The following is an 11591-nucleotide window of genomic DNA, read 5'->3' as shown; positions in this document are numbered from 1 at the left end:
GCCAGTGTGGCTCAGTGGTTGAGCTTTGACCCATGTACCAAGAGGTCTCCGGTTTGATTCCTGGTCAGGGTACATGCCCAGGTTGTGAGCCTGATCCCCAGCAGGAGGCATGCAGGAAGCGGCCACTAGATGTTCTCTCTCATGGATGTTTCTATCTCTCTCCCTCTCCCTTTCTTTCTCTCTAAAATCAATAAAGAAAAAAAAAATTTTTTTTAAATATTTATTATAAAGCTTCAAAATTAAACGCAAGTTGTAAGACTCAAGATCAGGATAGAAGTGACCATTTAAAGTGATAGTTGGAGAAGCTCTCCGCCGAGCGACCTGAAGATGAATACCAGAGGGCTTGGATCTCAGCTAAAGGACAGTATTCCAGTTACCGAGCTATCCGCAAGTGGACCTTTTGAAAATCATGATCTTCGAAAAGGTTTTTCTTGTGTGAAAAATGAACTTTTGCCCAGTCATCCTCTTGAATTATCAGAAAAAAATTTCCAGCTCAACCAAGATGAAATGAATTTTTCTACACTGAGAAACATCCAGGGTCTGTTTGCTCCACTAAAATTGCAAGTGGAATTCAAGGCAGTGCAACAGGTTCAGCGTCTTCATTTCTTCCAAACTCAAACCTTTTGCTGGATATTTTGAGGGGTAGTGATGAGACTATTGGATTTGAAGATATTCTTAATGACCCATCACAAAGTGAACTAATGGGAGAACCACACTTGATGGTGGAACATAAACTTGGTTTACTGTAATGCAGTGTGCTGACCACGGAAATGGAGGGGCAACATCTTGTTTATAGTCATCTTTTTACTATCATTTTATGTTTACAACATTAAAAGTACTGACACATGTGAAATAAATAAATAAATAAAGTGATACTTGTTGAGCCCGGCCAGTGTGGCTCAATGGTTGAGTGTTGACCCATGCACCAAGAGGTCGCCAGTTGGATTCCCGGTCAGGGCACATGCCCAGGTTGTGGGCCCGATCCCCAGTGAGGAGCATGCAGGAGGCAGCCAGTCCATGTTCTCTCTCATCGATGTTTGTCTCTCTCTCCCTCTTTTTTCTCCTCTCTCTAAAATCAATACAGACGAAAAAAAAGTTTTTTCAAGTAATACTTGTTGAAAGAAGCTTAAGATGAACAAATACATGAAGTGGCCCAACCTTTCCAAACTGTTTCGTGGTGTCTGCATGTTGCGGGGGAAGCCCAGGTTCTCTGCCTGCATCGCCCTGAGCCGGCAGCTGGAGCAGCAGCATCTTGACCCTGTAAACTGCACTTACTGGGGGCTTTTTGGAGATCGATCTCCCGAGTGCCAAAGCGTAGAAGTAGACTGTTCTCCCAGAAGGGAGGGAAATAATATGGTTGCTTCCCAGAATATCCAGGCTGCTGCCCTCTATATTCAAGAAATCACCACTTGGATGTTTGGCTTTGGGAATTCACTGGTTCTTCCGACTGGGGCCAAAGTGATACCTATTCCAGAGAATGAGGCGGGACATATCCCTGAACCCTTCCTCGGTCACCCTCCCAGGCTGTTGCCATCTTCCAAAAGGGTCTGGTGTCACTGGACAGGCCAGGAAGGGCCCTGCATGGGTCCAGGCTGGGACTGAAGACACTATAGCCACGAACCACCCAGAACTGAGTCCTAGTCCTGACTTTCTCAGAACCTGCATCCTGTTCACTATAATCAAGTCTCTATAGCCAGGTTCTAAAGACCACCTGAACACAGAGAATATCCCTGAATTATCGGGGTATGTCTGGGCAGCATGATTTACGTAACAAAATAATTGTGGCAGTTTCAGAGGCTCTAAGTACTCTTTACTTCCCAGGGACTATGTAGCTTTCACGACCCATTCAGATAGTTACAGCGTAACAGGCCTCCAAGGCCTCCGCTCCCTGGAACTTGCAGCTGCTGGAACAGTGCTGCTTATTTAATTTCATAGCACTAGTCCCTTATCAGAACAGATCAAGTGCCGAGAGAGATGACCCAGGCTGAGGATAACAGTGCTTGGTCTGTTAGCGGATGAACCACACTGTGGGGTGACACAACTGTCGCCTTCACTGACGTTCGGAGTGAGGATCCCTAGGTCCACACCTTCCCTCATTGAGGCGGGACCAGACAAAAGATTTAACCCTTGGCTCCAAAAAAGCAAATTATCTAGAACCACCTTAGTCTGCTCAGCTGGAGAAACTGGAGCTGGCTTGTGGGGACCCGTCCTGGGCAAGGGGCACCTGGAGGGGCTCGGACAGGCCTCACAAAGGAATGGGTTTAAATCTAGGAGGCAGCAGAAAGACAGGGTGATGACCCAGAGAGGCCATCTGAGCATCAGGTCCCAGGGTCTCGGAAAGGATATATACAAGAAACAGGTTGTGGGGCAAGAAGTGAGAGGTCAGGCCAGCTTGTGTGACAGATGAGGGAATTGGGACTGTTCCTGTGACCGAGGAGGCCATGGTGTTGGGGGGACCTGTTCTGATCGAGGCTGACCAGATTGACCAACTAAGAAATGCCAGAACAGACTAGTTAGGAAGATTCTAGAAAACGGAGGTTCTATTATATTTTTGATACAGAAATAAAATGCCTAAAATTAGAGTTTGAAGTTTCCTCGTGCAATGGGTATTTTGTAAACTTCACAAAGGACTAATACATGGTTATTACACAGCTACCCCCTCATGTCAAGCACAGCTTCCTTCTGGTGTTTTGTGTGGTTTGGTCCCAGACTGAGCAGCTAACCAGTGCCCCAGCCTCTGGGGAATTAGTAATGCAGCATCTTGTCTGAAGGTCTAATTTTTGTGGAGGTAAGAGGTCTTTCCTTCCTGCCTTCATCCTGACCATCGAGTAGTAAATCCCTTGTGCCAAATGAAAAGCTTCTCTTTCAGTTGGCACATCTGAGTACCTGTAGATTGAGGGTCACCGGGCACAGAGGGTTATGCTGGCTGGAGGAAGCCTGGGCCCTGCGTGGTTGTGTGCACCTCCTCCAGCTGGCTCACTGGTGCGGATTCTGGACCCCCGCTGAGCCCATTTGCTGCTTCTGTCACCTTGGTACTTATGCCCCACTGTGTGGTTGTGGGAGCAGTTCCGTGAGGCCCCCTCTAACCTTTCCATGCCTCGGCCTCCCCTCCCTGTGAGTTTTCCAGCAGGGATGATGTTCTACATGGGGTGCCCCTCCTGGAAATGACACAGGATTTCTAGGAGATTAAAAAACTCCTGGGGGATGCCCAGCTGGTGTGATTCAGTGGATTGAGCATCAGCCCATGGACTGAGAGGTCCTAGTTCAATTCCCGGTTAGGGCACATGCCCAGGTTGCAGGCTCAGTCCCCATTAGGGGGTGTGCAGGAGGCAGCCGATTGATATTTCTCTCTCACATCAATATTTCTATCTTTCGCCCTGGCCGGTTTGGCTCAGCGGTTAGAGCGTCGGCCTGCGGTCCGGAGAGACCCGGGTTCGGTTCCCGCTAAGGGCACGTACCTCGGCTGCAGTTTGTCCCCGGCCCTGGTTGGTTGTGCGGGTGGCAGCCACTCGATGTGTTCCTTTCACATCGATGTTTCTCTCTCTCTCTCTGTTTCTCTCTCTCCCTCCCACTCTACCTGAACAAAAAATGGAAAAATGTCCTCGGGTGAGGATAAAAAAAAAAAAAAAAAAAAAAATATATTTCTATCTTTCCCTAAAAAAAAAAAAAAAAAAAAATCAGAAAATGTATTTAAAACAAACAAACAAACCCTGGGGGAAATGTCATTTCCGCGTTCTGTTCCCTCAGCCTTTAGAGCCCAGGGCTGTGCTGGGGATCTTGTCAGTGTTAACTAAAAGAAATATGAAAAGAAATCAAACACATGGGCACATTTAGGACTTGCTGCAAAATGTAACCACCACTCCTGGGAGTTCTGAAAGTTTGTAGGATATGACTTTCAAAATCTCAGCTGCCTCTTGCTGTTCCACGGAGTCCTAGGGAGTCTTGCTCTTGAGTGCTGTGGGTGATGATGATTCGCCATGACTTTCAGTTTCTCAAGGGCAGGAGACCAGGTTTTCCTGAGCATTCTGGTTCTGAAAGCTTCGCTTCTGGAAGGTTCCTCACAAGCCCACCAACATGGAGCCCAATGTCTCTGGCTGGCATATTAGAGATGCTAATTTAGTCTTCTGTCTTTATTATGTGGTCCCATTTAAAAGAAAAACTCTCTAGCACCGTTCATCTGATTGCTTAGGGTCTCATGCTGTGATGTATCAAGTTTTACAGTAATTGAAAAAGTAACAAATAACACCCCAGGCAGTAAACAAATCACAAAGTTCATTAATTCAAAGGCCCCAATGTCAATTTGTAGAACACTATACCACAGTTTAAAATAACATTACCTACGGTGTAAAAATGGGAAAGTGGGAATTAATTTTATTTTAATTTTTAATGCACTTTTGGCTGCTCATAAAAGATATTAAACATGAACATGATTTAATATATACACTGGCATTTATTAAACCACTGATTCATGAACAAATTAAGCATCGGATTTTTTAAGTACTAAAGAGTCAGTGGTGATAATGAACTGGAATGTCAGAAGAAGCCGGTTATCAACATATTCTGCAGAATCCCCCATATATGCAACCCATATGCTGAGGATCATGCAAAGTTGCCATCAGCTGCCTGATAATCTCAAGAGAGGCTGAAAGACATTATGCCTTCACTAGTTCCGGAGAATCAGTGAGCCAAACATTGGAAGATAGTGACAAATCAGGAGATGAATTCTATCCTGGATGCCACCTTTCTGTCTGACAGGGAGAGGTGTGTTTCTCATGTTTAGGCAAATCAAGCTGCATTAAGGAGCTTTCTGCCTACGACATAAGCATCACTAATGCAGAATGGAGGACTACACTGTGAGTGTTGCTTAGTCTGAATGACTGTCACCACTCTGTGACATTTCATTGCTGAGGTCTTCAAATTTGAGGGATCTGACTTGAATTTTGATTTTTTTTTTAAATGCAAAAATGAATTCTATTTTAGTAGCAAATTGGGGTGATTTTTCACTAAAAGAAAAGAGATGTCATTCTGGGGACTGAATTAGTTGGTAAACCAATCAGGGGCTAAACAAACATATACTGTTGCGTTAGTTTTTTTCTCGTTCTAAAGTGGATTTCTCCACGGAATTCCATTTGGTTGGTGTTAAAATTGAGCATGGGATCCCGAGCTGCTGAAAAATAATTTATTGTTTCTGAACTTCATCAGTATATTTTTTGTATTTGTCTACCGTAACAGGGCCTTTTGGCCTAAATTATCTAGTTTGACAGGTTACAATGATCAAATTAAAATGATTGCCAAGTGTCCACTAAGCACACCCGTAAATTCTATTGGTTAATTAATATTTATTTAGGTACATACTTTCCCCGCAATGAATCATGTCCACTCAAGGTTGTAATCCGCCTCACCTCAGCTGCCACTTTGGGGGTGCACCCTGTAAAGCCACTTTGGCTTATAGTTTGCAATTATTTATGCAAAAAATTAGTAATCAGAAATTGGACTTTATTTAAATAATCCTGGAAGAAATAAATTTAGGACTGAACTGTCCTTTTGTAAATAACTTCTTTCTCCTTTATTATAAAAGTAAGAATATTCATTATATATTATGCATTATAATATAAAGTTGAAAGTGTATATTTCCCACAGCTCCACAGCCAAGATGTTACCTTGTTTGCTTTGGAATGTATAAACTTTATTTTTCAAATATACGTACATATCTTCCCCAAAAGCATGGTCATACTAAGCCTTTGAGAAACATGTCATATATTATAGCCGCTTTCTATTAATAAGTATAAATTGATTTCATCACTTTTTAAAAAAATGTTTTTGTTAATTTTATGGAGAGAGAGAAACATTGATCAGGTGCCTCCTGCATGTCCCGCACTGGGGATCCTGGGAATGGAATTGTCAACCTTTTGGTGTATGGGACAATGCCCAACCAACTGAGCCACACTGGCCAGGGCAATTTCATTACTGTTTTTTTTTTCCTTTATTTTCTTTTATTGATTTTTTAGAGAGAGATGAAGGGAGAGGGAGAGAGAGAGAGAGATAGAAACATCGATGAGAGAGAACATCAATTGGCTGTCTCCTGCATGTCCCCCCCCCCCACTGGGGATTTTGCCCATAACCTGGGCATGTGCCCTGATCAGGAATCGAACAGGCGACCTTTTGGTGCATGGGTCAATGCTCAACCACTGAGCCACACCAGCTGGGCCGATTTCATTACTTTTAAGGCTGCATAATATTTACCATATGGACCTCTAGGTTGTTTTTAATTTTTCATTGTTTGTTGTGGACTGAATTGTGTTCCCCCCAAATTCATATGTTGAAGCCCTCAATGTGACTGTATTTGGAGATATGGCCTTTAAAGAGGTAATTACGGTTAAATGGCGTCATAAGGGTGAGGCCTTACTCCAATATGACTGGTATCTTTACATGAAGAGGAAGAGACACCAGAGCAAAGGCCATGTGAGGACACGGGGAGCAGATGGCTGTCTGCAAACCAGGAAGAGAGGTCTCACCAGAAACTAACCCTGCCGACACCTTGATCTTGGATTTCCAGCCTCCAGATCTGTGACAAAATGAATGTCTATTGTTTAAGTTACAGTCTATAGGTTTTTGTTATGGCATTCCTATCAGACTAACACACCATTATAAACACAATAGATGCATATTGAATGTGAATTCCTAGGAAAGGACTCATTAGTTCAAAAGTATTCCCTGTACCTTCTCCTCTTCCCCTCCACCTGCCTTTTTTTTTCTCTCCTTTGACTTTTTTACACATATTACCAAATTCCCATCCAGAAGATTTCTACCCAGGTATCTTCTCACCATAAGTATATGTCTGGCCCCAACCGGTTGCTCAGTGGTTAGAGCATTGGCCTGCAGACCAGTGAGTTGCAGGTTTGATTCCAGTGAAGGGCATGTACCTCGGTTACAGTTTGATCCTGGCCCTGATTGGGGTTGTACAGGAAGCAACCAGTTGCTCCCATTGATGTTTCTCTTTCTCTCCCTCCCCCGCATTCTTTTTTTTTTTTTTTTTATCCTCACTCGAAGACATTTTTCCATTTTTTTGCTCAGATAGAGTGGGAGGGAGAAAGAGAGAGAAACATCGACGTGAAAGGGACACATCGAAAAGGATGCACGACCAACCAGGGCCAGGGACACACTGCAACTGAGGTACACGCCCATAGCAGGAACCGAACCCGGTTCTCTCTGGACCACAGGCCGACGCTCTAACCGCTGAGCCAAACTGGCTAGGGCTCCCTCCCTCCCATTCTATCTAAAAAAAAATAAAATAAAAAAAGTGTATGTCTACTTTTTGCACATACTGGAATTTTCAGTCTTTTAAATCTTCACTATAATTTATTGTGATGAAATTTGCATTTCTTTGACTATTAACAAGAACAGTATCTTTCCACATTATTATTTACATATATTGGTTTGTGAATTGCATTTTTATTTTTCTCTTTTTTTAAAGATATGTTTTCATTTACTTTTAGAGAGAGAGGAAGAGGGAGAGAGAGAGAGAAACACTGATGTGAGAGAGAAATATTGATCAGTTGCCTCCTGCACACACCATTGACTGGGGGTTGAACCCACAACCTGATTGGGAATCAAATAGGTGTCTTTTCTATGCATGGGATGATGCTCAACCAACTGAGCAACTCCGCCAGGGCATGAATTACATTTTCATTTTAAGTTCCCATTTTTATGGGGGAGACTCATTATCTTTCTTATTCATTTATAAGAGCTCTTCATGTTCTAAGGATATTAGTTCACATGATATAGTTTTTTTTTCTTTTTTTTTTTTTATCCTCACCCGAGGACATTTTTCCATTCTTTGTTCAGGTAGAGTGGGAGGGAGAGAGAGGAAGGGAGAGAGAGAGAGAAACATCGACGCGAAGGGACACATCGAGTGGCTGCCACCCACACGACCAACCAGGGCCGGGGACAAACTGCAACCGAGGTACGCGCCCCTAGCGGGAACCGAACCCGGGTCTCTCAGGACCGCAGGCCGAGGCTCTAACCGCTGGGCCAAACTGGCCAGGGCCACATGATATAGTTTTAAAAATAATTTTGTTGCTTCACTTTTTCTATTCACTTTTGATAGTTTTTTGTATTTTGGAAGTTTTACATTTTTTAAAATATTTTTTTGTTTTTTTTTGGTATGTGCCTCTAGCGGGAACCGAATCCAGGACTCTCTGGTCTACAGGGGGGGTGCTCCAACCACTGAGCCAAACCAACCAGGGCTAAAATATGTTTTTATTAATTTTTTTTTTAGAAAGAGAGAAAGAGAGAGAGAGATAGAAACATCAATGTGAGAGAGAAACATCAATTGGCTGCCTCCTGTATGTCCCCTACTGGGGATCGAGATCACAATCCGGGCGTGTGCCCTGACCAGGAATGGAACCGGGACCTCTCAGTTGATGGGATGACGCTCAGTCCACTGAGCCACACCGGCCTGGCATGGAAGTTTTACATTTTAATCTAGTAAAATTGATCAACATTTTTTTTTTTAGAATTTCTAACTTTGGTGTCATGTTTAGAAAGATCTTATTTGCCCCCAAATTTAAAAAACACCTATATTCTAGTTTTTGCATGTTTTTAAAAATATTTAATCTTGGATTCACTAGAATTTATTTGGTATTAAGAAGAACTAGGGATATAATAAAACTTGTCCTCTGAATTAAAATTTATTTCAGGGTCATTATTATCTCTTCACTGATTTGAAATACCATACTTACACAGGCTACATTCTGTTTCTGTACTGTCTATTCTGTGTCATGTCTACCTAGTTTTAAACCAATGCCATACCATTCAAATTACTATGGATTATGATAGCAATATATTTTAAATCTGATAGGGCAAGTTTACTTGACCATTTAAATGGCATTCTCCACTCTTATCGCACAGTTAGAAACCGTGGTTCGGGTGTGATGAAAAGGGTGTTGCTATTACCAATTAAGTCTTTCATTTCATCGCTGCTGCAATTACGCTGAAAAAATATCTCTTTCATGGTCCCACCACGTCATCTATGAACATTATCTGCTAATGTGTGTGTTTCCCATTCTGGATTATGAGATCCTTAAAGGCATCTTAAATGATATTTCCCTCACCTGAGATGATATTTTATACACCAGGGTAGAGGATAGTACTTAGCATGCAATTGAAAGATATCTGTGCTTTTTATTTTTTAAATTTAAAAAAATTAGCTATTTTTTTGTTCTTTTTTTTGTAACTTTCACTTATTTCAGTTGATTAAAACATTTTTTTTTTGCATTGAAGCATCATGTTAGTATCCCAAATTCTTGCGTTAATCAACCCAAAATTTGTATTAATTGTTTGTAACACAAACATCTGTTTGTAAAACTATGATTTGAACTAGATCATCTGTGCTTAACAAGCCTACCCTTGGTGACCTTATTCCAATAGATTTATTAAACTCATACTATATATTCTGTGGAAGGCTCAACCACAGCATCTTGCAGGATGGACCCCCAGGGGCAGTGCCTAAGGAGACTGAATGAAGGAGGGGATGTTGGTTACTTTATATTTTGGTCAGGGCTGAAACACGTCTAGCCCTGTGTCTAATCTTATTTCTGGAAATGGTTTTTCATGGTCTTATTTTCTACCACAGCAGATAAAAGAGAGTAAATAGAGGAGAGTTGAATCTCCTTTCCCTTTCTCAGGTGGGAACCCAGCCTCTCTTGAGAAAGGGAGCAGCACAGACAAACAGTAGTAAAGGGATGGATGTGTGTGTGTGTGTGTGCGCGCGCGTGCATGTGCATGCACCCGTGCGCACATGTGTGAGCAGAGGACTTAAAAGGCAGTACCTTTAGCTCTTTGCTGCATCTGTGAGGATGAAGACCATTTTCAGCAGTCAGACTGTTGACATCCTAGAAAATGTGGACATCACTCTGAAGGGACACAGTTATTGTGAAGGGCCCCCAGAGGCACCCGGCGGAGGGACTTCAACCACATTAATGTAGAACTCAGTCTCCTTGGAAAGAAAAAAAAGAGGCTCCAGGTTGACAAACGCCAGGAAAATAGAAGAGAATTGGCCACAGTTCACACCATCTGCAGTCATGCGCAGAACATGACGAAGGGTGTTACACTGGGCTTCTGTTACAGGACGCGATCTGCGTATGCTCACTTCCCCATCAACGTCGTTCTCCAGGAGAATGGTTCTCTTGTTGAGATTAGAAATTTCTTGGGCGAAAAATACTTCTGCAGGGTTCGGATGAGGTCAGGCATTGCTTGTTCCGTATCTCAAGCCCAAAAAGACAAGTTGACTCTTGAAGGAAACGACATTAAACTTGTATCAAATTCAGCAGCTTTGATTGAGCACGCCACCGCAGTTAAAGACAAGGATGGCAGACATTTTTTGGATGATATCTATGTTTCTGAAAAAGGAACCATTCCGCAGGTTGATGAATAAGATCTAAGTTGCCCTGGCCGGCTTGGCTCAGCAGTTAGAGTGTTGGCCTGCGGACCAGTGAGTCCCAGGTTCGGTTCCCGCTAAGGGCACGTACTTCAATTGCAGTTTGTCCCTGGCCCTGGTTGCAGTAGTGTGGGTGGCAGCCACTCGATGTGTCTCTCTCATGTTGATGTTTCTCTCTCTCTCTCTTCCTCTCACTCTATCTGAAGATAAATGCAAAAAAAAAAAAAAAAAAAAAGTCCTCAGGTAAGGATAAAAAAAAAAGGTCTAAGTTGTCCAGCCATAGAAAAAGCAAGATGCCAAATGATTTGTCACATTTATTTGTGATATTTTGAAGATGCAATACAAGTCATGAATTGGCGGGGAGGGCAGTACCTTTTAATGGTACTTTTTTCATGGCAATAATGGTGTCTATTTTGGGTAAAATTAACTAAAAATTTCAAAGGGTTGAACCCTAAGACCACAGCAAAAAAAGAAAAAAGAAATTAGAAAAAACACCGCCCCCAAATGTTCTTATACCTAATTTTTGATGATGATTGCTTTGAGGGAGAGGGTGGATGGGAAGGGGGTTTGGGTTTGGCTAGGGGTACATAGGGACTTAAATTTTACCTATAATGTTTTATTGCTTTTACTTAAATCAGGGTTTTTCAGCCTCGGCACTCTTGACATCTTGGGCCAGATGCACCTTTGTTTGGGCTGTCCTGTCCATTGCAGAATGTTCAGCAGCATCCCTGGCCTCTGTCCACTAGATTCAGTATCACTCCTCAGTTATGACAACTAAAAATATTTCCACACATTTCCAAATGTCCCCTGGAGATGAAAATGGCCACTCTCCAACCTCCCACCCATCCCCCATGAGAGCCATTGATTTATAATAAATAACAAATAAGCACAAATAGAATAAATTAAGGGAAAAAAATGTTAATATGTGCTAAATTGGGGACAGGGGTGAGCACATGACAATGTGTTGTATGATTCTATATCTTCAACCTCTTCCCAAAGACTCAAAAGGAAAATGTATCTTGTTAGTTCTTTTTATTAGAAGATTGAAATCTTTTAGCTTTCGGGTCATTGAAACTGCTGTCTTCGTCCCACCACGGGCTGGACATACCCTGGCAGAACCAACCCCTGGGGATGCTGCTCTCTGATATGCCAC

At 42.5% G+C, this 11591-nt stretch overlaps 2 pseudogenes; both read left to right on the top strand.

The window, feature by feature from the left end:
* The first annotated feature begins 327 nt into the window (after window positions 1-327).
* On the top strand, window positions 328-793 carry LOC118618255 (annotated as a pseudogene).
* A 9064-nt stretch (window positions 794-9857) lies between these two features.
* LOC118616316 lies at window positions 9858-10435 on the top strand (annotated as a pseudogene).
* Window positions 10436-11591: the final 1156 nt, after the last annotated feature.

The sequence above is a fragment of the Molossus molossus genome, unplaced genomic scaffold, assembly GCF_014108415.1.
Source record: "Molossus molossus isolate mMolMol1 unplaced genomic scaffold, mMolMol1.p scaffold_m16_p_1, whole genome shotgun sequence".
Lineage (NCBI taxonomy): Eukaryota > Metazoa > Chordata > Mammalia > Chiroptera > Molossidae > Molossus > Molossus molossus.
This window is presented reverse-complemented; position numbering and strand designations above follow the sequence as displayed.